Source organism: Stigmatopora nigra, chromosome 12 (genome assembly GCF_051989575.1).
Source record: "Stigmatopora nigra isolate UIUO_SnigA chromosome 12, RoL_Snig_1.1, whole genome shotgun sequence".
Lineage (NCBI taxonomy): Eukaryota > Metazoa > Chordata > Actinopteri > Syngnathiformes > Syngnathidae > Stigmatopora > Stigmatopora nigra.
In genome coordinates, this window is record NC_135519.1 from 7,534,604 (window position 1) to 7,561,650 (window position 27,047).

Below are 27,047 nucleotides of genomic sequence, written 5' to 3' on the forward strand. Positions count from 1 at the left end.
GAAAAGAAAACAGTTATCTCACACTTCACTACTACTGTCCTGTATATACAGTATAATGGAATGTGGGCATAAAATCTCCCAGAATTACCAAATAGGGCTTTTTAATTTTGGGTATTCAAAAGTTACCTTATTCTTCACATGGTGGATTTTTAGAGACCCCCTTTCACCTCTGGTACACATACTGTACCTGCACACATTGACAAATAGTTTTGCACAAGCAATCTGACATATGTTTTCTCGTTAGTTGTGTGTTGGATCTATTGGCGCCCAGCCTATCGTTCCCCGTGGGCGAATAAAGGCGGTGTGGCCGTCGGGGGCAGTGAGCTGCTGACATGGCTGCTCGGTTCAAAGAGATGGCGCAGTAGATGTAGGCGCACCGTGAACAAACTACTCTTTATATTCACCTTCGCTGAGCCTGGGAAAACTCTCCAGTCCCCTCATTGCCGCCTGTGGTTACAGATGGGGAGGCAAGTGGACTTACAGGTGCGGCTCGGGCCTTGCGGTATCCCTGAATTTGATCTGTGGGAGAAAAAAAAATATAGACAAGTATGTATTCCACATATTTCGATGAGAATAATGCATTGATGGATGACAAAGACTCTAGTGTTCCATGGAAAATTTGATCACAACTTTTTTCCTCCCACATGTGACCTTTTTCTCAAATGGATATTTACTGTTAATGTTTAAAATTTGTAGTCAGCATTTGATTCTCTATTTGCACTTTGATGGTAGTGTGAAGAGCTTTCACTAAAATAGTATGCATGCTATAATTGGACATGACCGCGAATTCCCAGCGCCAGTGGATGAAAACAGAAAAGTTCCACATAGGCAGAAAAAGAATTCAGTGATGTGTAGCAACGTTAAGCAATGTTGTTCTTCATTTCTGTTTATAAGAGCAGCTGTTTTCCCACTTACTACAAATCATAGACAGGACTCAACGTTACAATCCTATGGCTTCATAACTCTCTCCCACAGATTTTTTCCACCTTTACCTCAGCACCATTCTCCACAATTTTATGCACAAGCTGAGCAATATTGAAAGTCAAGTTTATGTGACTGACTGTTGATGCTGTTATACTTGCGGCTCGTTTACCTCTACAAGACAGAAACCTCAATCCAACATACTGTACGCTACCCTTCAAAGTCATGTTTTTCCTTTCTATATTTAAAAGTCAATGTGTTTGAGATGCCTTCCAGCAGCCCGATTATGATAACATTTGTTGGATCTGAATAAAGTGTAAACTGGCAAAGTGCCACTCAGCAAGTCCTTGCGGTTTTAATAAGAGTGTTTTGCCTCTGTGGAACTATGAATGTGACTATTCAGTGGCAGGTTGGAAGAAGGCTTAGTAAGCAAAGCAGAGAAACCAGTAAGTGAGTGACTGGATATGTTAAACTGGTATGTCTGATATGAGCAACCCAGGCGATGTCTAAAACAAATAAGCTCTTCCCAGCACATTGCTCAGATTAAAACTAAGGTTGCACCGATACTGATATTCGTATTCGTGGCCACATGGCACTGCAATAAGGTCATAGGGGAGTACTAAGACATAAAAAAGTAGCACTCTCACTTTAAACGAATTGGACGTCTATTTGACGTGGAAATGCAACAAAAAATTTGAATGGTTCCAAGCCAAAACTGTTAATAAAAACACTGGAAGGTATGTCTATCTTCTGTCTGTTAGTATAAGTGTGTCTGCACTCAGTGCCTACGCTGCAGATTAGTCCTGGTATTAGAAGGATGTCACTTGCTGCATGTCCCCTCGTCCCCTCCTCACATTCCACTATCGCAAACATAAACAATCACCTCGCAGCCTGAAATGACCGCTCACCCCCAACCCTGTCTTACTTCAACACACAGAGACGCACACACCAGTCATTGCCTTTTGGCAATGCTTCTCTCCTTTCCTCACCCTCCCTTACATTTAGACATCAGAGGAGGCATCCCCAATCCCCCTTTATCAGGCACCCAGACCTGTTAAATAAACATACAGCCATGCCTATTGTCCCATAGCTTGATTTGGAGTGTGTGTGTTGGTTTGGCCTGGCTGGTAGGTCAGGATAAGGTTTGGACAGCACTGAATCCCCACTAATCCCTCAAAAGAAGAGATAAAGCCGAGTCCAAGACCTCTGACGCTTTGAATGCACTCTTATACACCTGCATACATAGAGCAGTGATTCAATTATATCTTCCAAAGTTAAACTGTAGATGTAAATAAATGCTTTACAGAGAATTTAGTAGATCATTTTGCATACATATACAAATCAGACAGAAGGTAGGTATTAAACGCCAATATCTACACTTCAGAAATAAAACTTTGCATTAGATAGACTAATTCAAGATGATAAGTAGACTTAACTGAAATTCTAAAATTGTTATTTTGAAAATGCATTGCTCAGATCATTAAGGTAACATGTAAATATGTTGAATGCATTACATTAAATTAAATCATCAAGTTTGAGGGCCCTGCTTTAAAATCTTAATAACTGAACTGGAAAATGGTTTGTTGTGTAAACTTAGCCTTAGTTGTCAGAGGACTTCTCAGCCATTGTGCTGGGCAAGCTTTGGTTACTGCTTGGAGCCATTTGTTCTATACTATTTACTTAGACTGAAGTCCTGTTCACTTACTAGTTTCTGATCAAACTACTTAACAGTGTACTTTCATAACTATACCACAAAACATGAAAAATCAAATTAGTTGACTTGAAATTTGAAGTTCTAACAACTTTTTTTTTCTATGAGTGACTATTTCAATGACTATTTGACTATACATTACATTTACATACTATGAGTACTGATAGTGGAGGGCTTGATGCAAAGTAAGGAGAATGTATACGGTTCAATGACATACTATTGGGTCAAAAATGCCCTCAGTATATTGGAAAAAAATATTTAATAAGTTTGACTATTGTGTGGAATTTTCACTAAGATGTACAAAGAATATATTAGGATGACCTTTAATCTGAATGGATAGGTCAAACTGCTTTTCATACAAGGAGCTCATAATATACTTCATCACTGGCCCCATCTTCAGTGGGACAACCTGTATCCGACTTTACTATTTTTAGGGAAAAACTGTTCAACTGCTCAGCCATCATACATAATGCTTGAAGCACTGTGAAATCTCTGTACATTCAACACAAGCTTTGATGAAGTTTTGTGTCTTCTTGACCTTCAGGTCCTTAAAACTCTGAGGAAAGAACTAAGCTGTCGGGCGTAAGTGTAATGCACACCGCCCAAGTGAATTAACTTTAAATGGCGGGAGAAAGTCAGAACATGGCAAAAGGTTTTGATTTATGGGGGTAGAACTACATTTGATATTCATTTCCGCAGCTGTGGCCAGCTAAAAAAACAGCCTGTAAATAGACCCGTCGTGACAATGGCGCAGTGTGTGTGTGTGTGTGCAAGAGAGAGAGAAAGAGCGATCGAAAGCGAGAGAGAGAGAGAGAGAGAGAGAGAGAGAGAGAGAGAGAGAGAGAGAGAGAGAGAGAGAGAGAGAGAGAGAGAGATGGAGAGAGAAGCTTTTAGAGCCCATGTGCGTCACTCCTATTTTAGGAATGCTTTGGGGCTCTTTCAGTCGAATTCAGCACAGATGTTTCTGATTCGCTAAACACATATAATAAGTAATTATTGAAAACACCTTTTACTTGCTCACGGTTGTGTGGTGCTTCATTTTGTGTAATCGAAACTGCGGTTTCTCATACAGTCACGGGATCCAAGACTTTATTGAAAGCCAGCTAAAATGCCCTGCAGTCAGAGTTTCCTGATACGAGATGAGAGAAATGGGAGCTTAAAGAAATATTCCCTGTGCTTGCCTGGGTGAGAAGATGCTGTAAAAAGAGGGGAGGTCTGAGGATGGGGAGTTGAAGAGAGAAAGATCAGCAGATTGCATTGCTAGCCAGGTGGAACCAGATGAAAAGATTGGCAGTTAGATATTCAGGAATGATGAGGTTGCTCATTCTTGGACGGTTCACATAACTGGTACTGAAACATTCATGAGTTACAGTACTATGAAAGAAAATTGGTAAAAAGAATCAAGTCGTGGTGGTATGGAGTCATTGATGGTGTACATAGTGGGTTTCTTTCCTTACTTCTGTGCAGGTAGCATGCATGTTTGTCTGTACCTAAATGTGATCTGCACAGTATTCCTTTCCTCATGAATGCTGTTTATATGGTCTTCCTGCGACTCTGAACCAGAATGAGAGATGTGAAAACCAATGTTGGTGTATTATGCCTCAAGTTTAGATCATTGAAAAAGAGGATAAGATCATTGTTGGCCTGATATTGTTAGAGAACTCTGCTGCAGAACATAATAAAATGTACTTGTTTATTCTTTGTGGTGACACTGCATAACTTTAGGACTTTTTTCTGTTACTTAGAAATATTAACATTAATATTAGAAATGACAACTGCAAGAATTCAAATATCTTCAAAAGAAATTCCCACTTGAAAATGATGGTGGCTTTTTGATGTGGCAACATGGGAAAGAAATAGTGATCCTCAGTCATGGAAGTGATGAAAAACAAACTATACTTGAAAGTTCTCTGCTACATTTTGACAAAGCAATTGCCCCATGGGGACAACTTGACAAATTCAAGCAGAATAAATCTTTCCAAATAATACTTTTGTTGCTTAAAGCCAACACGCTTGCTTGCTCATTTTCAGTTATCGCAGTGTACATAGTCTAAAAGCAAACACAGAGCAGATTACTACATGCTTGAAGTCAGTGCGTTCTTTGACATCTTTTTGTTTCTCTTTGCACTGTACTTTTGGTTTTCCCCAGTACATTTACTTTTACAAGTCAGTGCGGAGCTATGTTTGCCCAAGCTTACATTTCTACAAATTGGTGTTTGATTCTAGTGGAGGTGCCTGGGTTTCTGTTCTCCATGTGGGTGTTTGTGTGCTGTGTGTGCTTGTCGAGATGTGGAGTGAGGGAGAAAGAAAGAAAGAAAGAGATGGGATGGGGGGATGACAAGCTGGATCTGATTATGGGTTGGAATGACTGGGAGGCTTTGCGGTGCTTTCTCAATAGCACATTCCTGTGAGCAAGCCGAGGCAGGACCCAAAGCTACGGACCAGCCCCTGCCAGAGGGATTGAGTAAACGTACGTTTCATATGGCCTAGTGAGATGGAAGCATTATGATTAATGATGAGATATTCCTTTCTAAAAGTCTAAGATTGGAAGAGGGGTTTGTTGTTTGTGGAATTGTGTGTCTAGGTCACATGGATGCTTAAACTGTCACCACTGTATGGAGTAAAAAGAAACCAACTTACCAAATGAAGACTGCGTTCGACAATGGTAGATTTTATATGTGTGCAAATAAGGTTAATGTTAGAAGCATTTTATCTTCGCTAAATAGAGTCCCCAAAGTACAGGAAATTGAAGTTATGTGTTATATGGTTTACAGAATTATTATTAAAAAAAAAATTCACCATCTCCACCTATACACAAAAGTTAACTGTGGAAACAAAATTAAGTTTCAAGTGGAGGTAGGAATGATGATGAACTTGTAACTCAATTGGAGCAAATACATAAATTTTTGGAGGAAGCCAGACATGCCATTAAAGCATTGTTTTAATTGATTTAACACTACCAAATATGTAGCAATTGGATCGTTTAAACTATTCTGTCTAAAATTGGAGCGGCACATCAAAATGTCACCATGTGCAGCAATGACCCAGACAAAAGGTAATAAATAACTGAAAGGAGCTTTGTCAAAAGTGATGTGGCAGGACTCCATATTACGAATGGCTCCAAGTCAGCTCTTAGATCATTCAGAAGCTTTTGAATATTGATAATGATTTGTATTTTTGGATGTCAGTTAATGCCAAAATAAAGGTTTGTCAACCTAAACTTTTAAATCCTTTCAGATAAATGAGAGGAATGAAGGGCCAATTGAAATCCTTCCACTTTCATTTGATGAACAGATTGGAATAGACCAATATTTAGTTTTCAGTTTTTTTTTCTCAAACAGTTTAATGTTAGTTCCAAAATTATCAGATTGCCTGCCATTAATGGTGATCGCTGCCAGGCCCTAACTTTTGAGGCGGGGGCTGGCAACGATCGTTCTAGTCGAATTGGAGTCTATCGCTATCAATGGCAGTGGAACATGATCACTCAATGCCAACGTTCCCAGTTGCGATAGATTTGATCTATCGCTGCCAATGAAAAGAATGGGTTAAGGGCTAGAAATGTAGACGCCCACATCTCTAGAAAGTCAAGGCTTGGAGTATTCACAGACACATACTATGAGCATTAATGCAGGCAGAAGTTGAAACATTGAAATACTGGCACGGGTCAGTGAAAACCCAAGGCTGATAAAGCGGCCTTTTTCCCTCTACTTTCTCATCTCAGTACCAGGAAATGTGTGCATATAGGAGGCGAAGGGGAGTCAAAGAGGGTTTTCCAGGTCTTTGGACAGCCCTTTGTTGCTTTTTCGACTCCCGACATTATTGCTGCGGACTGTAAACACCTCAAATGAGTTACAAAAGAACACCCATGGTCTTGCCATTTTACCGGGAAGTCATTGTTGAGAGCATCTTTTGATTTACTCCTAGAAGGAAATAACATTAACTTGTCCGTGTACCGTTTTGCCCTCCCCTCCTCACTTACTCTTTGTTTAAAAGTTTGTTTACTATTCTCTGTACGGAAAATCCTTCAGGAATGCGGAGGAAGTGGGAGTTTCCTCCCGAAGCAAGTTTTAATAGGCTTCGGTGGAGGGGAACAAGAGAAGATGGGGGATGGGGCTACTATTCCAATATTGCCAAATGCTTCAGGTGGCCACTGCTTATGCGTGAGTCTGAATGGCTTCAGGTAACTCAAGACAGCAGCAATCATTCCTCAAGTTACTTAATTAAAGGGGTCAGACCAATAACTAATGCTGAGAGCACGCCTGCAGACTTTCTCCACCAACCATGTTTAGTAATATTAGAGAGAATAGATGTGATGATACCAGGAAAATTAATGTGTAAATTATGTCCACAATAATAAAGTAATAGAATTACTTGAAATATCATGCATAGTCCTTACGCATCCAGAGGCAAATTTCAAGTAATGATGATGTTAAAAGGGGTGCTGAATTGACAAAAGAGGTTTTCTATGACCAACCAATTAGGGGATAGAAAAAAATTATCCTTTGAGATGAATGTGACATATGAATGGTTCCATTGATAATACAATTAAAGTTACATTACCTCATGACTGATTCTGAAGGCCTCGGGCCAAGATAGGATGCCATGATATCACACAAAGGCTGAAGTCTGATTGTACAAAATAAAAAAAATACAATTTTAGATCTTCAACATATCTGAAATACCATTTTCTCAGACATAGAACCTATAGAATACTAAATAGTTAAAATAATACATTAAATAAAATATAGTTATCAACATAACTAATGCTAAACATGGACTTGAAGCACTGTAGAAGAGAAAACATTTATCAACTGAGAAATTGAATTTAGGTTGAAATAAATAAATTAATGCCATTACATGGAACTGATTTTTTTCAAGTCGGTGTTATCCTCAATTTTCATTAGTAGTCATTCGATTAGCATTCTAATGTGATTGTATATGGGTTTGTGTGTGTGTGTGTGTGTGTTTGTGTGTGTGTGGGAAAGTCAAATAAATGGCTCATAGATGTGTGTGCATGTCTTCCTATCTTTGCAGGTGATGATCCGATCTCTGTTGTGTTCATGTGTGAATAGGATTGAGGAATTCTATCCCCCTCCACCCTACCATCCTCCCTCCCCCATACTACAATCTGTTCATCTCTCAGCACTCTTGTAGCAGGAGATGAAAGCCTTGAGCAGGTGATCACAGGACTGAATTTTAATTTTTGGGGGGACGAAACAGGTCTATCATACTGGTATGCAGGTTATCCGTTAACACTCATTGGAGGAGGATTGTCTTTCAATATTATTTTAAGAGCAAGATTTAGCTACTGCACTACTAGTCAATTTGAACACTATTATATTTGATAAGATCACTATTTTAACTTACAATTTACTGCTATGTAAACTGATCGTACATCATGTGTGTTTACTGTTGAATAACCACACTGAAATCTCCATACCAAATGAGTCACAGGGAACGGGTGGCTTTGGATTGGGGTTGTCATTCTTAATAAACATGAAACACTCTCTTTTATTAACACACACAACAAAGGACTGTCTGGGTTGATGTGATCAATGCTTGAGATAACAAATATTGACAGTAATCGGAGTGTTTTGGATCATAAAGATTACTGGGATTGACTCTTTTAAAGAGAATTTATAAAATGGTCTGGAACGCCCTCTGAATTTGATGGAGTTACATCCACAGCATAGACCACATGCTGAAAATTATTTTTAAGACACGAGCATTACAAAACTGTCCAAAATCTCTTTTGAAACACAGTGTGAAGAAAAAAAATATTGGGCACCTTTTGCTACAGTAGAACATTCTTGCAACACAATCATTTTAGGGCCCAGCCTTTCCCAAACGTGGCTGCGATCTTGTCCAGAGTCCTGTAAAAACAATGTCGTATAAAGGGGAAAAAAAGGCACACTGTAAACTTATGTCGTGTGAAAACACAGGCCACAAAAAGTAGATTTAAACATAAGCATACTAACATTAACAGCATTGAACAGTTCAGTTATTACAACAGAGGCATATTTTCCAGATTTGAAATGGTTGAGATAGACTTGCAATGCAGGTAATGGAGTGTTAAGAGTTCTATTTTCATGCCCAGTTTAGATCTAGTGCATTTAAGACTAAGGAAACGGAAAGTTTCATAGAGTCTGGTGCTGGAAGGAATGATATCAGTACAGTCTTTTCACAGCAAGTCTAAGCAGATCTGTTCGTTCATTGTGTAAAGTTTTCATGCATCACAGCTCTCGGTAGCCGTTGACAAAAATAGGGGTTGAAGTAAAAATAAGACCTATACAATGATTATTTGCCTTGAACTGACTTCCGTGTGTCCATATAAGTGTTCTTCTTATCTGAGACAAACGGGATCACAATTGTGTCACTTGGACCAAAAACATTATAAGTGTGTCTTGAAGACATTTGATGGAGTAATTTGAATTTTTAGTCCTTGTTTTTGACATTGTTGTGTAAAACAACATGCACTTGTTGACAAGCTGAAAGGACATTTATCAACTCAACTTTTTTTCTTCTAGTGCGTGTAAAGGGAGGGCCTTGATTTAGTGAGGATTCATGAGTCGAAAAAAAAGGCCCAAACTTGATTGCTCACACAAACAGATGTCAGAGATGATCTACCAACTGGGCGTAACCATGCGTTCACTGTTGTTCAGTTCATTTTGAACGTACGGAAAGGATTATCTTAGAAAAATTTGGCGCCTAGGATATGTTTCATCAAAACTGAGAGGAATTGCCATGGCTGATTGACACTATAAGATGCAATAATGGCAGGAAAAATAAGAGGCAATGGGTAGATCTTTGGAATGCCAGAAACTAAATTGTTGTGATTTATCATCCAGTTTTTCCTATTTCCTATGAAGATATTTGTGGACAGATGGAATCATATTTTAAGTCTTCACTGACCAGTAAGTGGAACTTTGTGAATGACATTTACTGAGTTCCCTCATGATACAAGCACAATCCCTTCCACGACCACAAGAAATAACGGAATTCTAGGTAATTGCTGTAACGTTTCCCATGACCTCAATGTTGCCCCTAATTATTTAATTCAAGACACCAAGGCTAAAGAATCTTAAAAAGTCATTACATTATTACAAATTGTAAGGACGAAAACAATGTTATTTGAATTTCTTGTCTCAAATTTTAAAGGATTTCGTGGAGTAGTTGTGCAACATAACCCAAAAAATAAAGCCCATGAAACTGGTAACAAGTGAAACAATGACATATTGTTTTATCTTCACAGGAGGCGCAGTAGAAGGGATTTCAAAGCAGGAATGTTTCTGTAATTATAAAGACATTAAAAAGGGCAACGATAACATAGCATGCACAAGGTCAACATTCTGTCCACGTTATCACACACGCCTTTGTCTTTACTTTCTCAACCGTGAACCGTTATGTGCGAGTGCAAAGGCTGCCAGTCAAGTTTCCTCTAACCAAGTGTTTGCTCCCATTGCGTCTTACAATACAATGCTGATGTCACGGGAAGTTTAAGATGGTTTTGTGTGCTTGCTTTGTTTTGCAACTGTGCCATGTCTACAATGGCATAAAAGCTTTCGGTGGCAAACACCCGAAAAAATTAAGAATGCTAGGGCACTCTGAAGTGTTTACCTTTAAATGATGTTAAATAATGACTGAGCAGGCTATGATTGGTCTGTTACACTTTCTATTTCTGCAAAACACATGCCCGATCATGCCTGTGAACGTCAGTTGCTCACCAACAACCTTCCTTGGGAACGTGTACGGAATAAAGGTATGATGTATAAAAGTTGAGCTTGTGTTTACATGCTTAATTACCATTGTGATCATGACTCTTTCCCACGCAATATTTGACTGGTCCCACTGTCAAGATCTTTGACACTAAGCCCATGTATTTACACCTCATCACAAATTGGTGAAAATGGCTTCAATCAAAAGTTAGAAGCATGAAATAGTAATATAGAGCATCGAGTCTGAGTTCTAGTCTGAGAACAAATTTGTTATTTCATTGAAATAATTGAGAGGCGCGTCTCTGGACTTTGCTGGATCATGTGTTAGTGGACTCTGGACATTTTCATGTTTCTTGGTTCATCATCAAACTTTTTTGACAACCAATTGCTCAAATTACCAATGTGTTTTTGGCTGGCACAATTTGTACTGTTCTACTGTACTATGTATGCATGTGCCACATATGGCCACGATGACTACTAACCCCCAAAATGTCAGCATGACATCAGGGGACAAAGTGTACTCATAATAACGTTGGTTTCCCTGGCTACGGGTTTCTGCTTCGACCCTCTCCCCATTGAGTTGGCCCTTCACCTCCAACCTTTTAGCATCATCACCAACATTGCTTCAAAAGGGAAGTCGATTTAATTGTTTGCCTTGACCTCACACTGACTGCAAACTGCAATTTCACACTGGTTTCTTCATTGTTTCCTTGGTCTTCTTCCTATCCTCCTGTTTGATTCTTTCCACTCTGTCTGTTTCTCTTTTGCTTCCTTCTTTGATGGCTGTTTTTCTTGGCAGGCTGGTCGTTTAGTTCCAGTGACAAAGCAAATTTCCCAAAGTTTTTCTTTCTTTTCTTCTACAGTTATTCCTGGCCAAAAGCTCTGTGTCCACAGGTGTTTTTAAAAAAGTTGCTCACATTTTTATTCAATCCCATCCATATGACATCACTACTATGAATGACTTTCAGTATGGGCCTTTGACCTCTTCCTCCTCCACACAGTGCTCCAAGATTGTTTTTTTCTTAGATACATCCTTTAGATAACGTCTTTGAGAGAGTGCACATAGTCTGGTATCAGTTCAAAATCTTGATTTAGGAAATCCTGGCACGGTTGCTGGTGTTCCATTGCGAACGAGGCAAGTGTTATGCAATTAGACCTAGTAGTTCTATTGATGCTGCAGATGTGTGTTTTAGCCATGTGCACGTGTACGTGCGGGTGGGTGTTATGGTAAGCTATCCATCTCCAGGGCATCTGCTCTTTATTATGCTTTAATGGATGTCAGATAAGAACATGACTAACAGATCGGGACAGTTTTGGAGTGGCCTCAACACACCCACTGGGGGAGCTCGAGCCTCACAGAGGATTATTCGTTTTGTTTGTCCTCTCCTTTCTACATCAAGGCCTCCAAAAATAAATTGGGGAAAAAAATCATTTGTATTGTTAAATTCAGGTATTTCTCTCGAAAGGCCTGATGGGATTTGTTCTGGAAAATGCAATGGTTTCCAGATGAAAAGAAGAACATTAAAAAGTTGGAGTTGCACTAAAAATGACCCTAAACCACACACTAAACTTGCTATATTAAGGCATTTGAAATTAAGGAAACGGATGAATAACCTTCATACTGTTCCAACCGTTTAATGGCCATTCATGAATTAACTCATTGGCTGCCATTGATGACGATGGAGGTCTAATTCATTTTGACAGTCAAAGTAGATTGGATGTATATCGCCGCCAATGGCAATGAAACATAACCATTCAAAGCAATTTCAATAATGTCTGCCATTGTCAATTGGAATGGGTGAGTTAAAAGGGAGAGTGTGGTCAATTAATCTCTTAATAAAACTTCTTTTCACCTAGTGTCAAAAAGTGCTATTCATGATTTCAACACTTCTTAACAGGCCCTGACATGAAGATGTCAGTTTTATCTGAGTGTGTTCGTTAGCCACAAGCTGGAAGTAAGCTTAATGTGGAGAGAAAGCTAATCCTCAAGTACAGACAACTACCTTTTTGGACTACAGCCAAAGACTCCAATAATAATCTGTCTCTTTATGATCAAAACATCCTCCATTTTATGGCTTCTAGTTCCCAATGTGTTGTTTCTTTAACAAGGCATAATGAGCATTCACATAATAGTTACATATTTATGAAACTTACGTGACTGATTGAAAATCCTCATTGGTATATGCCAAACATATTGCCAAATTTGGAAACGTGTGCGTGTATTGGTCTGCCCGAAAACACGGACCAATGACAAGTGCTGGCTGCCTTTGAGTCTGCCTGTCAGTTTAATTCTTTAGTGGTCAGTGTTCTACATGTCTATATGTCTTGTTGACTCCGTGGATCTGAGGTAACGCATGAGGTAAACATTTTGGAGTGTTTAGATAGGACTACAGTCAGTTATGGAGGCCTTTATGGGATTGCCAAAGGACTGGCTTAGTTAGTGAAAGAAGGCTTGTTGAGACCTGTTTTGAAGCAATGTGAGGGGATCGCTGACTTCCAAGGAGGGCAGCTTTGCAGTTGCTATGGTGATGGCATATGAAACTTACAGCAACACTTTAGTTGTCTTCCACTGATACGCGTTGGCACATTCAACAACTGATTTAGCGGAAAGTCCATTGGCAAAGTTTAGAGCGCAGAGACGCATCTGTTATATATCATGATCTCCATTCTAAAGGGAACGATTGAAAAATAGACAGCAATCACTATGTGAGAGGAGGAAAAAGCATCTGAGCGTGTAAAGATGGGGAAAGTACAGGAATGGAAAAAACACAACAGCTTTAGAGCCCACGCACACTTTATATTGGGCTCATTTAAATCATGGGCTGCCAAACCTTTTCGGCACGGAAACATGAGCGTTCAGAGCTAGTCTTCCCACTTTAAATGAATTGGTCGTCTGTCATTGTCAACGGGAGGAGATGAGTTAAGAGTAAATAGAATTGGTTATATTTATTTATTTATTTTTACTTTACTTTTTTTCTGCACTGTTTATCCTCACAAGGGTTATGGGGAGTGCTGGAGCATATCTCAGCTGACTTTGGGCAACAGGCCAGGGACACCTTGAATTGGCGGCCAGCCAATCGCAGAGCACAAGGACCATGAAGCCGATGCTGCATATTTTGGGAAGTGGGAGGAATTCTGAGTACCTGAAGAAAACCCATGCAAGCCCGGGGAAAACGTGCAAACTCCACACAGTGCGGAGTGACCTCGGATCAAACCCATAAGCGGAGGCCTACATGACCTAAAATATGATGTCCACGTACGTGGAACCCAAGTATTATTAAGGCATATTTTTTTCTAAATCACTAAAAATAGCCAGTTGCCCTATAAAGGGTTAAACAGTTTCCCACTGGCTCATTTAAAATTTGAGGCAGTACCCACATTTCAAGAGGAATATATTAGTTATTGACTTCAAGTCTACAGCTTCTCTAATTTCAGACAGTGGTTAAAGGCAGTATTTTTTAAAAGAGTCCAACTAGTCACAGCCCAGCAAAAGAAAACATTCTAACTATGGAAAATCTTCGGTGGATGATTTTTCTATGTAAATAAACAGTAGATGTGTCCAAGGGTAATAAGATGTCAGGTCACCCAAATGAACACATGCAAGCTCGCACGCTGTCACGGCCTGATAAATCTCAGCTGGTCTGGATTACAACTAGGACAGTCCACTCTTAATGCAAACAAACGCTGAAATGTGGTCAGTCTTATCACAATTAACTCTTAGGCACCCCAACACACGTGAGCGAGCACGCGCACACACTCACACACACTCACACACAGCTCTTGCTGATACCTTGGCGGAGTTTACAGTTTGGGTTTGGTTCTTGTGTGACTGTGTGATTAATGTCCTCAGGGTGTGAGTGTTAATAACAACCATACCACTCTATTTTTCCCTTGCACGCACTAATCTAGTGTTAGTGTTAGAACAATGTGTTTAAACTAGAAGGACTGGCTTCTAAAAAGTCACTTTCAGTACCATTGACGCTGTTAGATGTCCAATGCGTCTCTGTCAATATGAATTTGGCGTCTAACGCCGTCAGGGGCGGGGAATTAGTTGTTGTATTTAAAGATGGCAAAATGTGTCAAGTTCTTATATTCTCTCTTTCTTCAGATTATTACACCGAATAAGAAGTGTTTCATGTCTCCTATGCTATAAGGGCTATATCTCCAGCGGATAATTAGGGTAAGACCTTATCATCCTGCCACTCCACATTCTCCTCCCACTTCTTATTCACTTCAGCTCTTTTTTCATCTCTCCTCAAAGAATGTGTTTACCTTTTCACCCTCTTCAGATAGGGCAAGAACAAAGGTGCTTTTTGTGGTTATGTTTGTTAATGTGACACTGAAGCTGTCCAAGTGTGAGTGGTTGTAAAATGGAAAATGGGTGAAATATTGTTGGAGGAAATGGGTTGGAAGTTGTTTAAATGTGAATTTTCTTGCACAACACATCTTAAAATGTTTTACACACTGGGTAAGTTTTTGTTTAAAAAACAAAGTTGGTGGAGTTATAAATTTCCATGCTAAAATTTTTCCATTAATACAATTAGTTACGACAAGTGATTAAAAAAAATTATTTGATCTATTGTGTGAGTCATTATAAAATCAAACACTAAAAAAATGCAGTATAAAGCAAATCTGTACTCAACATAAAAGAATTTACCACTTCATAACAGATGTATTGTGACAAAAGAACGACCGCAATAATTTTTGGTCATACTTTGATGTGGGTACATTTCAAAGCCAAATTTCCATAGGAGAAAAAAATACAGTGTATGTGGAATAGTTTCCAAACCACGCCCATTGTAAAACCTCAATAGTAACAATTATTGAAAGATTTTAACATTGACATGCAGTATAAACATAAATTAGCTATTTTACAACAACAACAAAAACACTTACACAGGTTATTTTTAATTCAATATTTAACTGGATTCTCCAATAACAAGCATAAAATGATCTAATAGAAGCTCAAAATTAATACAAAAGTACCTGAGTAGAACCAGTGGTGTGTTCGATTTTATATATATATCTATTTTTGATAGTTCTTAATTTTGTTTAACTTTAGCTTCAATGCAGAAAAAAATAATTCTGAGCAGAACCTCAACACGAAGCATTTAATGGTTAACCAAAATTAACCACCACATCTAAGAGTGTCCATGGAAAGAGCCTACAAGGAGGTTTTCTGTTAAAAAGCAGTGATGTCATTCACAGTATGTTTTAGACATATAGTTGAGTGCCATGCATGACACAAGGAGCAGGCCTATACTTGAAAAGTCTCGTTTTAATGGACGGAACAGAAAACAAGTTTATAAAAATCACTTTTTTAAAAAACAACTACAGTGCAGCATTGGCTACACAGGTATTTTAACTCACTGGCTGCCATTGACGTCGCTAGAAGTCCAATTTATTGTGACCTTGAGGCAAATGAACCTTTGTTTATCCGGCCTTCCCTGCTGTCATCGTCAGGGAAAAATGACCACTTAATGCCAGGCATCCTAGTTCAACTAGATTGAAATAAATGACCAGTGAGCCTTATTGGCGCGATATTCAGGTCTTAATGCATTGTAACGATAATGCTTGTAACGGTTAGGTTGCGTTGTAGATAGGGTGTGCATTTCCCATTGGATGCAAGGGGGCGACCAGTTGAAATAAGAAACAGCTGGTTGCTAAAGAGTTACTGGCATCTTGTCAAATCTAATAAGGAAAAGAGTTGGAACTACCCAGTGAAATGTTGTAGGCTGAATGAATTGCAGTGTGATAGCACGATGCTGCCATTATTTACCTGAATGCCATTTACGGCAAAGGTTTACTCTATTTTGAAGACCATTATTTTCATATTTTATTATTTTTGCAATGTTGTTACAAATCTTGAAAATGTGTTAAACTGCCCAAATGAACTCATTGACCTCCATTGACAGCGACAGGCGTCAAGTCCATTTTAACTGGGGGAATTGGCAGAAAATAAACAAACGCCGATTCGCTGCCACATTGAAATTTAAACTGGATTAGACATCTACGAGTGAAATATGAAAAGAGCCACATGATTGGACGTCTATCAACGTCAATGACAGTCAGAGAGTTCAACACAATTCAAGAATCTACAAATGTAGAAGCAAAGAAAGATTTTTGATGGGTGAAGGCCGCAGAAAATCATGTGAGTTGCATGTAAATTAAAGACCCAGTTGAGGAATAAACGTGTGCTTTTCAGAGTGAGAAGCATATGGAATTAAACAAATGATTGTATTGCACGAATCTTGGATTCAGAGCACAATTTTGGGGTTGACCCATAGTCCCTCACAAATCATACAACCATGTTAGTTTAGTCCATTAGTGGTCACTTTATGGTCAAAACAAGAGACTCAGTCTTTACATCCCCCATTATTTCTCAAGACCCACACACTTTACAATCCCTCATTCCAACTAAATCCACTGCACACTCAACCCTATAATTGTAGTAAAAAAAAAAATCAGTGGCTGTTATTTTTATTGAATTCCCAATAACTTTACCAAGATTACAGTTAAGTATAGCAAGATGTCATGCCTTTAGTACAGAGGCCAATCTGAGGCCAAGGGGAGTCTGGTGCCAAGTGGGGAGGTGGAAAGGTCATTGGTGGCTTTTTTTTCCCGTACGTAGCGCAGGGGAAAACAAACCAGTGCCAGTTTTAAAGCCACCCAGCGGACAACTGGCGACTAATAAACAGATTTCATCCATAGGGAGTTGGAACATAGCTTCATACTCTTGAATGGGAAATTTTATTTGAGTGTGTATAGATAATTGATTTTCTGCATTAAAACAAAAATGTTATGCCATGCATGATTAGGTTTTATAGTGCAACCTAATCTGAATATTTTAGGAGTGCCTGCGGCATACACAGTTTGATGTCCAATTCCAGGAATTTTTACAGGTTCTGGCTGATTGTTCTGCAACTGTTGCTTTTTCAGTAAATCAGTGATTGCTCGGTCATCAATGATTATGAATGGACAGCACGCTATTTTTTTAAACAAGAAAAACGAATCATTTATACTTTCTAAAAAGCAATCAATCTTGTAAGACATGTTACTCCAAATTGTATTCAATCATGTTATTTAATTTCTTATGATTATGTGCTTTTTGGGTTCTGAATATTAAAATGGGAAATTTGGGGAAAACAATGAGGCTAGACTTTATACAAAAAAAAAACGTTTTCGTATGTATTGCGTCTTGTGTGTACGTGTCTGTCTTTAGGCCTGTGTTTGTTTGCATATGTGTGGTAAATGTGTTCTGGTCAGTATAACTCAATTTAAGCGGCAAAGCGTGTCGTGAAATCAGGCCTGCTGTATATTTTACCCCTCTGCTCTGCAATGCTGGGATACTACCACACTTTTTGGTTTTAAAACACACCAATGCACACAACATCTGTGCATGATCCTAGACCAGACAAAAACGCAGCGGTTGCCCAACAGCCCCCAGAGAGGAGGTTTGGTTACAGAGTTAAGTGAATGGCAGCGGTGACACAACTGACATTTGACTCTACTGCTGTGGGCAGTTTGGAGTTATGAGGACCTCCACTGACTGCCCACCACCACATGCACTCCCAGATAAAGCGTCATGTCTAAGCCACTAGTGCGCCTGGACATGTCTGTGTGTGTCCTTGTGTTAGAGCTTCAGTTCCCAGGATCACTTGCTCTCCCATGTCTACCCTACAGCTGTCCTGTTTGGTCCTGTGACTATTGCAATTCCAGTTGTTCTGATCTCTGGAGGAACATTCCCACAGTCATCACAAGTCACACGTCTGACCTCTGTCTGACTTTGAATGCACTTACCTCCATTGGTTCATATGTGCAATACAATCAATGGTCAAAAGTTGTGAACAAACCTTAATTTCTGAGACTGTTTCCCAACGTGTAGTCATGCAATTGTGTGACTGCTGGCCTTCGAACAGCATGAGAATGTCTGTTATTGATTCATCCAGTGGCTGAAGGAGAAAGCTGCAGACTGTAGCAGTTTTAAAAAGTACTGTCATTTCCTGTATTCACAAAAAGTAAAGGTTACTTAGGCCAAGAAAGACGTCTTTTTACTGATTCTACTCTGGCAAGAACATCATACCTTGATGATAGTTTACGTAAACACAAGGGTCTGGTCATTGCGTCTGTGGATTTGGGCTTGTATAAGTATTCTCTCAGACTCAACATGTGTTGTTGCTCATCAAGCCAGAACGTGGAAACTGTGAGTGTCTGCAGATGTTGAGAAAGAGAAAATAGTTTTTTTTTCATGTTGGCATTTGGTTTGAGCATGTTTCGTGACACGCCACCAAAAATCCCCAACAAACCTTCTTCACCCGAAATGTAGATGCTTGATGACGATCTCACGGTAGACATGGTTTTCACCGCTCATCACCTTCCATCTCCATAGAATGATCATCAACATCTGTGCATGGTTCTAGAACGGACAAAGACATTAGACACATATTTGAAAAACATAAAAAGGAAAAACTTCACTGATTCATTAATTTCCTGAGCCGCTTACTCTCACAAAGGTCGCGAGGGTGAGTCCGACACACTGTGTTATCAAATTGACAGGACTATATAACTTAGGAATCTTGAAATATGACGGTGACAACTCTGGAATCTCCCCACAATATCTCCGTAAAATCGCACCGGCATTCGGAAGTGCCAACCAAGTGGCCGACCTGCCACACAGAAGGCTATTCACCAGACACGAGTGTGTGGGAGAATAATTTTGACCTTGAAAAGTATACATGAAGCCTTTGGTGCGAGTCTTCTCTCACCATTGTCGTCACACTAACGGATATTCTCACACTGCCCCCTCTAGGCACCTGTTTGTTTGCGTTAAGAGTGTGGTCAAGTCAGACTGAGCAATGCCGCTCTAGGGATCAAGAAACAAATCCATGTGGAAATGTCGGTGCACCTTTTCTAATGACCCAACAGTTGCTGTGTCTGCAAAGTGTGTGACTTCTCCAGCCAGTTATTAAAAATCCCCCTGAAGAACTCATCAGACTGATTCCTGGGGTTTTGTCTCATAGAAATGGAACTGCACATTTATTTTGGATGAACTGACCACATGTTTTGTGCAGCCAAAAATCTGCAAAAGCGTTCTGTAATACATGCAGGCGTGGGAAGGTAAGGAACGCAAAGTCCCTAGGTTATCATCAAAATATTTACTCACTATTTTTCTCTTCAACATGAAACTGTGTGTGACAGAAAATGAGAGCAAAAGGAAAATAATTGAAAATATAATCACAAAATCACTGGCAATTTAATGACATATTATATCTATATGTTGATAATTTGAAGTCCTAGTTTGATGGTAACCCCCTTTTTTCCAGACGCAAGATGGTCAATGGTAGGAGGTATGACGAGATAATGAAGTACACCTTTTATAACCCAATTTGAAACCCACCTTTTTCCTATCATCCCCTCCTTTGGTCCATTGAGTAGTTACGCAATGCAATACGGTTCCTATTTAAGGAAATCAAGTTAAATAAACTTCAACAAGAACTGAATTCAACTAGAGGCTGTTATGTAAGAACAATATTGCCTCATACCTGACAATCTTTTGGAACAGCTACACTGTGGATTCTGGAGTTGTTTTGTCATCAAAATTACTGTTGACGACAGTATAAATACCTTGAAAACCAATGAATAAGCATTTGCCCAAGCTTGAAAAGAATAGCCAACTGCTGTTAAGTGGGTCACATTTATGATTTCCAATGTAGGTTCTCTCTTATACTTGTGTGAATTTTTACCAACATTCAAAATGGATTAAGGTTAGGTTACATAGTAGAGTCAATGATTATTTCGGAGTGCGAATCCTCCTAATTGAAGTCAAATGACACCAGTTCACTATTCTTAATAAATCAGTTTTTTTTACCATTTACAAAAACTGTTAAAAAGTTTTTCCCGCCTTCAATCTGATGGCGACTCCCAATACCAATGGTAACTATCCACTGTGGTCGTTACATCAATATTGTATGACAATCCCACAGATGGCTCTTTCCATTTGGAGAAATGATTCAGTTTCCATCCGTCGGGCTGTGCCAGGCCACTTCCTGCAGCTGAGCTCAGCACAGATAGCAGCTCGGTGTATCCCACTGGCCCGACCTTTGCCCTTGTGGCGGATAAGGAAGTGTCAGTGGGAACAAGCAGTGTCACTTTAGGTCTCAGCCTGGTTCCTGGCTGCTCCATTGCATTTCTATTCCTCTCTGTATGGAACCCTCCACATGTGTTTCCTGTTGATTTTCACACTAACAGCACTATGCCGGCACAGCGGACCAAAGCAGGGGCCTTTTTCCCCCAGTCTTTGTTGGGTTTGGCCTCCGGGAAAGGCTTAAATTTAGGTGTGTATGCGAGCGATCCATATAACCCTTGAACTTTTTTTGTAACATGGCCAATGCAACCGAGACTAATTATGAGCATCCTATTCTTTCGCTATTTAAAGTTAAATTCTGAGCTCATAATTTTGACTGGAAAACACTTGCAGGGGAAGATCGGGAAGCATACCAAATCAGAACCTTCCTATGTGGGGTTTGCATGTTCTCCTCCGGCTTTTGTGGGGTTTCTTTGGGTACTCTGATTTCCTTTACTTAAACATGCATGTTAGCCTGGTTACACACTCTAAATTGCCCCTGGTATGACTGTGAGTGTGAGTGGTACCATATGCGGTACCAATAATGGATGAAAAATATGCATATGCAACGATTCTCGCAGCATCTCAACATTATAACTTGGCTATTATTTTGTATTTCCGCAAAAACTCAATGCACATGATTTTAAGTGCTCAAGTAGTTTATTTTTCTTTCATTTTTATACCTGGTGAAATAAAGCCTTAGAATGGATGACATTATAGTAAACAATGCAATCCAACATAATAGTATTGTAATATATATAAATTAAATTTATTTAGCTGGTTCTTGTTGGGGAAATACAAATATAAATGTGTATTTAGTAACTGCTGGCCAACATCAATGATGTGTTAATGATGAGATCAATGAGGCGTTGCCTTGCGGTTACAAAAAAAATATTGGAAAAAAGGGTAATTTGTTTCACAAAAACATCAAAGTTCTAGCAATTTTATTAATGGATTGTACGCATCAGTTGGCTGTGAGATGGATTGTTAAAAAATAGACTTAGATTATTTTGAAAATTGCAGCATGTCCCACTTCAAGAAACAGTCAACATTAGATGCTGGAAATTGGACTATTCTGACCTAATTATCTCCAGAAGAGTGTGCAAAGCCAGCCTGTTTATACTGCCTCTGATTTTTCCATAAAATATAGAGCTTGTAGAAACTTTATTAGAAGCAGCCGGGCTCATCTGCTCTCTCTCCGCCTCGGCTTTGTCTACTGGGACCTCAGCCCTTTTAACTGCGAGAACACCAAAACCAGAACCTCCCCCACCTTGACAGAGCACGGCTCTCGCATTTCCAGGGTCTCAGAGGCCCCTTCTTTGCTGCCCCCCAAATGTTTTCCATCAAGGAACCGGCATAGTAATTTACAGTGTGGTGGGAAGGGGGAAAAAAGTGGCGTTTCAGCAATTCCCTCTCTTCTTCCCGCTGCCTTCAGCACCCCCTTCTCTCTTTTTGCCCTTCTTTCCTGACACAGCATTAGTGTGCCAGTGCGTGACATCACTGCACTCATCCTCACACGACAAGTGAGCATTCCAGAGACAGAAAATGGCTCCTGAGGGTGATATGCAGCTCCCCTGCCGGTTCACCTTCACATTCTCGTGAAAGAGGACCATGGTCAAGAAGAAGACATAAAGGAGTTGGTAACTTTTTTGGAGCGTGTCTTTCTTGTGAGACTGATCATCCCTCTTTGCCAGTTCTATCCATTTTAAACAGGAAAGACTTCTCATCAGGTTTCCTTCTCGCTTGCCCAGTGATTAGTATAATAGGAACTGAGATCCCAATGCTCTCTTTCTACTGGCCATAAGTTTGACTTGGCCATAAGCCATCCAGCTGCCTGACGTTCCGTCAGATGGGAAAATCCTGCCATACATGCAAATCAGTCATTTTACGCTTTCCACATTACTGTAATAGATATTTGAAACAGGAGAGAAAATGTTGCTACAAATGTACGAGAAGTGTAAAGCGATTTCCAAATTCCCAATGCATTGGCAATCAAGAGGTTGAAGGTTAGCGGGTAAAGTCGTACAACCTTATCCTGTGGGTTGCTAAGAAATCCAGCATATGCTTGTTCCTTCATTTGCTGTGTTTTAGTACTGGAATTGCTGGTAAAGAAACAAGCATAATTGGATTTCTTAGCAACGTGATATCATTAGTGGCTGGTGCAATACAACAATTGTGACTGAATGACAAATTCCAAGGAAAAGAGGCTCACAAAGTGATATCCATACCAGTCTAAGAATTTTTCATTGTAGGTAAACTTCCATTGTCAATCCACTTGTGGTGTTGCAACTTTTGGGGTTTGTGTTTTTAATTTTGTTAAAGTACTTGGAGCGGGAACTGAACTGCATGACTCTTCCCGGCCACCGTATAAATGCAATAAGAGGCATGTTGTTGCCAGGCAGTGCAGCGGGATGTGTTTTTGTATATTTGAGTTTCTCCAACAGAGGCCTGTAAAGTGATGAATAAATGTCTGCCCTTAGTTTCTTCCAGGGGGCTCTCGAGTTCACTTTAAATCATTCCCAAACATATAGACACACACACACACACACACACACACACACACACACACACACACACACACACACACACACACACACACACACACACACACACACACACACACACACACACACACACACACACACACACACACACACACACACACACACACACACACACACACACACATCTGCACGCACACACACACACACACATCTGCACGCACTGCCACTTTATACTGCACTTACACACAAGCCCAGGGTTCCTCTTTCTTCCACCCATTGATTTATAGGTCCTCAGTCAGAGTGAAAGGCAGGCCACAGATGGAAAAATGTATTCTGTGCGGGCAAGTGTGTTTGGACGACCGTGGAGCTGCGCACATTGTGCGCTTTCTGCTTCGTGTGCGTTTGCTTGCAGAGTGCCCACAAGAAGAACAAGAAAGTGGAGCCTCCTTCAAAGCAAGACCCACATGCCAAGTAAATGCTTTGTTTGGCGGACGATTTTATTTTTCTCATTAATCATAGTTCATGTCCAACTAATCCTTCCTTCTTTCCCTTGATTGCAGGATATGTGCGTTCACGCGTGTGTCTAGGAGGGAGGGAGCGATTGCGGTCGTCATCAGCAAGCAAAAATATGATACATAATAAAAGAGAACAATGGTTTTGGTATTATTTTCTCCTTGAATGCAGTTCTCAAGCTATTACTCAACCCCCAGGAAGCAGAGCAGAGACTGGTCTGCCAGTTCTTTAGTATTAATGTAGAATATGGGTCTAAAACATGTGTATACCTGCACAGTCATCATTCATATTAGCCTTTGAATTATGTTTTTTTATTTTAACCTATACACGGCACTCATTGCCTGTCATTGATGGTGCTAGACATCCAGTCCATTAAGACTGGGAGGGTGGAATGAATGGGAATGCAACTGAAATATGGGCCTTCACAGCACATAAGAGGAGGCCACGGAAAAATATGCCTACATGACATCAAGGTCAGCCTTTCAAAGCTCAAAGATGTATAGAGAAGTTCAGTATGCGAAGCGGGAAATTGTCCTCAAGTTAATAATCATTCAAAGCTCACAATGCCAAAATCCACAAAGTATGAGTTGAACATATGGAAAAATGATTATATACAGAACACTAGTTACTCTTATGGGATCACTACAATAATGCATATGTGCCATTTCAGTTTTTTTTTTTTTTGTCTTCACATAGATATACCTTCATTTTTGTTGAAAAGAGGGATGTGTACGTGCTATCACTATTTTGCCAATCTTTACTTGCGTTTCCTTCTCAGAATACATGCTCTCTTCCAGTGGAAATTCCCTCATCACGACTCCCGTTATGATAATAATTGTTATGTCCAACATTTCCATAGCAATGTTAACAAACATCAGAGCCAGACAGCCCAACTGCCAAATTTAGACCGATAAAGCATCCAAATGTTTGATTCTATGACGCTCCTGCTCAGCCTGTGTTCTTGCACTTTGCTGCAGTAAAGTTTAAATTAATCCACTATACACGGGTGACTGTTTTGCAAATGTTGTTGATGAGGTGTTGAAAGAGCTCTACTGGATTGAGTGAGGTGTTCCTATGGAAGTTTCTTTTACAGCCTTTCAGCCACATGTGCGCTGCTGTTAACCTCTCGCGAGGGAAGACTAGCTCAATTTAAATGGGTGTGCATGTGTTTAAACAGTGTATGAGCACCTAGGGAGCGGCTATGGATCTGATCGATGTACAGTACGATGACCCAGTACATAATCTATTGTTCCACACTTTTTCTTGGGTGGTCAACACACTCTGTACTTGAATGTCTGTGAATAGCTACCACGGGCTATAGTTCAAGTAATTTAGTGGTGATCTTTGGCTATTTCTTTGAGATTAGGTGCATAATCACAATCACATGCAAGCTTTTTACAGTATGTCTAGACTGGACGTCCATGATTTGCACATTGTTTCAACACAAGAACGATTTAATAATTGAGGCAGTCTATTGTATTTTAAATTATTTTTAATGTCTTTTGTCTTTAAATGCAGAGGCTGTCAATAAAATTGTGTGTTTAAAATGAATGGGATGATAAAGATCAGTGGATAAATGTAGTTTTGTGGATTTGTGACATTGAAGTGGATTTAAGAAGAATTTTATGGTTTGGTAGGTTCGCCTTTGCTGGGATTAGCATTCAAATTATCCATTACATAGTGCAGAAGAGCAAGTTATTCATCAAATTTGTTGTATTTTGTAACATTTAACAATGACATCTTACGGCAATACTGTAATTGCTGTAATGTACATATATATTCTGAGATACGGTATTTTCCTACAGGGTTTTACAACAATAAAATTTCTCTCTGGAATATAATGCAGTGGTAAAACTAATTATTCAAGGTTGAGCAATAGTGATGACGTGCAAGGGCGAGGATAAACAGACACTGTGTGTTCTTTAGGCAGTCATATACAAACTCACACACATCGACACAGATATATACACGTTGCCGCATTCCACCAGCATGAAAGTACTTTCATGTTTGGAGCAGAACAAACTGAGGAGGGCTTTGCGTCCTGTGTTTATCTGCAATATGCTCGTTTCCATGACGACGTCTTTTACCAGGAGTGAGAAACTAAACATTTGTTTGACAATTACTGAGAGAAATGGTGCAACGCTTTTATTTAATTTGATTTGCAACTGTCATTGGCATTTCCACTCATTAGTATAGCGGTTTAGTCATAAACATTACATCAGCAACAGAGTCCTTTCAGAAACAAAATATTTATGGCACATTTATACCAGACCCAAGTGGGGAGCTAATGAAAACCACAACATCCTATATAGCTATGTAAAGTATATGATACATAGGTAAAGGTTTCAACATTGTACCAAATATTGCAAATTGAACTTTACTACTACACTGTATAAGAACTAAGCAAATGAGTGCACAAACAGGAAACTACAAACAACGATACGCAAATATTTTCAACATTTTTGAGGCAACGCAGAAATTCTGCCTGACCTGACTGCAAAAACAACAAAAATCTTAGTACTACCTCTTTCCCAAAGACTGAATGCAGTAGTATTCATTTATAAAAATGTGAGTGGCTGTAAAAATAATTCTCGAGCATAGGTTAGAATATCCAAAAGTATTCAGTAGAGTTATAAAGAGAAGTCGTCCATACCATATTAGTTTATAGCTCATATGAGTGTTTGATAGACAAGGATAGTTAATATAGAAAATGTGTTTTTACTGTATTTGTCAGTACTTGTGTGAGAGAGTTTTGAGCCAATGCTCGCTTTGCTCCATTTGAATCAAACCCCAACTGAAATAGAGAACATGTGGAAGCTTTTTGAACATATCCCTCCACCCCCAATGCTAGTTCAAATTGAATTTCCCCCTGTGACTTCTCAGTGTCTCTTTCCAAACCTCTGCCCATCCCTCATCTTACCCTTTGTGTGCACAACTGTTAGTTCAGAACAGGCAACACCAGTCAACCTCAAAATTTCCATTCGGAAAAGAAACGAAAAAGCTAAATGAACTGATGTTGGAAAAAAAACAAGAAAAAAAAGAGAGAAACAACATTATCGTCCACAGCACTGATCGGTGGGGGGGGGGGGGGGGTGTTGCTGTGCCAACTGTGTTATGGTTGGCAGACCTTGAAGTGCCTGATCGAGAGTTGCGGGAGGAGGGGAGAGAAAAAAAACAGAACTGGATCGACAGGCTGCCATACAGTGCGGTTTCCAGCTGCTGTATGTTTCAACCATGGGAGAAATTTCATGTGGTTGTAATTTTCATATTAAAGTAATGGGGGTCTATCAGCGTTTGAGGTGTACAGCTTTCAGCCAGCTGCTCTGTGTATGTGTGTGTATGTGCATGTATGTATATTAGGACTATTATTTAAGTTAGCACATGTTCTCAGAGCTATACTATAATATGCTTGAGTGTTATATACTCTATTTTGTATTTTAAGACAACTGATTTAAATGTTTTTCAATGAACTATAGTAAATAAAAAAAATATCCACACTGCACATTACTTGCTCACCGAAGTAATCAATGGAAGAAGCTCTTTCAAGGGCCACATTTCAA

At 39.6% G+C, this 27,047-nt stretch overlaps 3 long non-coding RNA genes across 6 annotated transcripts in view; 1 reads left to right on the forward strand and 2 right to left on the reverse strand.

Moving 5' to 3' along the window:
* Nucleotides 1–18,346, reverse strand: LOC144204956 (uncharacterized). Its single transcript, XR_013327972.1, has 5 exons — nt 18,201–18,346; nt 8,421–8,505; nt 7,193–7,258; nt 405–519; nt 1–187 (listed from the first exon to the last, which is right to left on the reverse strand). It is a non-coding gene; the product is annotated as an uncharacterized LOC144204956 (long non-coding RNA).
* Nucleotides 10,257–27,047, forward strand: part of LOC144204957 (uncharacterized) — a 19,215-nt gene continuing 2,424 nt past the window's right edge. The window contains exons 1-3 of one of the 2 annotated variants that reach the window (XR_013327973.1): nt 10,257–10,391; nt 14,456–14,527; nt 19,157–19,464. This is a non-coding gene — a long non-coding RNA (uncharacterized LOC144204957). The remainder of the gene's footprint in view (nt 10,392–14,455; nt 14,528–19,156; nt 19,465–27,047) is intronic. The other variant, XR_013327974.1, reaches the window with a different exon arrangement.
* Nucleotides 18,434–27,047, reverse strand: part of LOC144204954 (uncharacterized) — an 80,488-nt gene continuing 71,874 nt past the window's right edge. For all 3 annotated transcript variants that reach the window (XR_013327970.1, XR_013327969.1, XR_013327968.1), the window contains 2 exons: nt 18,654–18,763; nt 18,434–18,558 (listed from right to left, as the gene is read on the reverse strand). This is a non-coding gene — a long non-coding RNA (uncharacterized LOC144204954). The remainder of the gene's footprint in view (nt 18,559–18,653; nt 18,764–27,047) is intronic.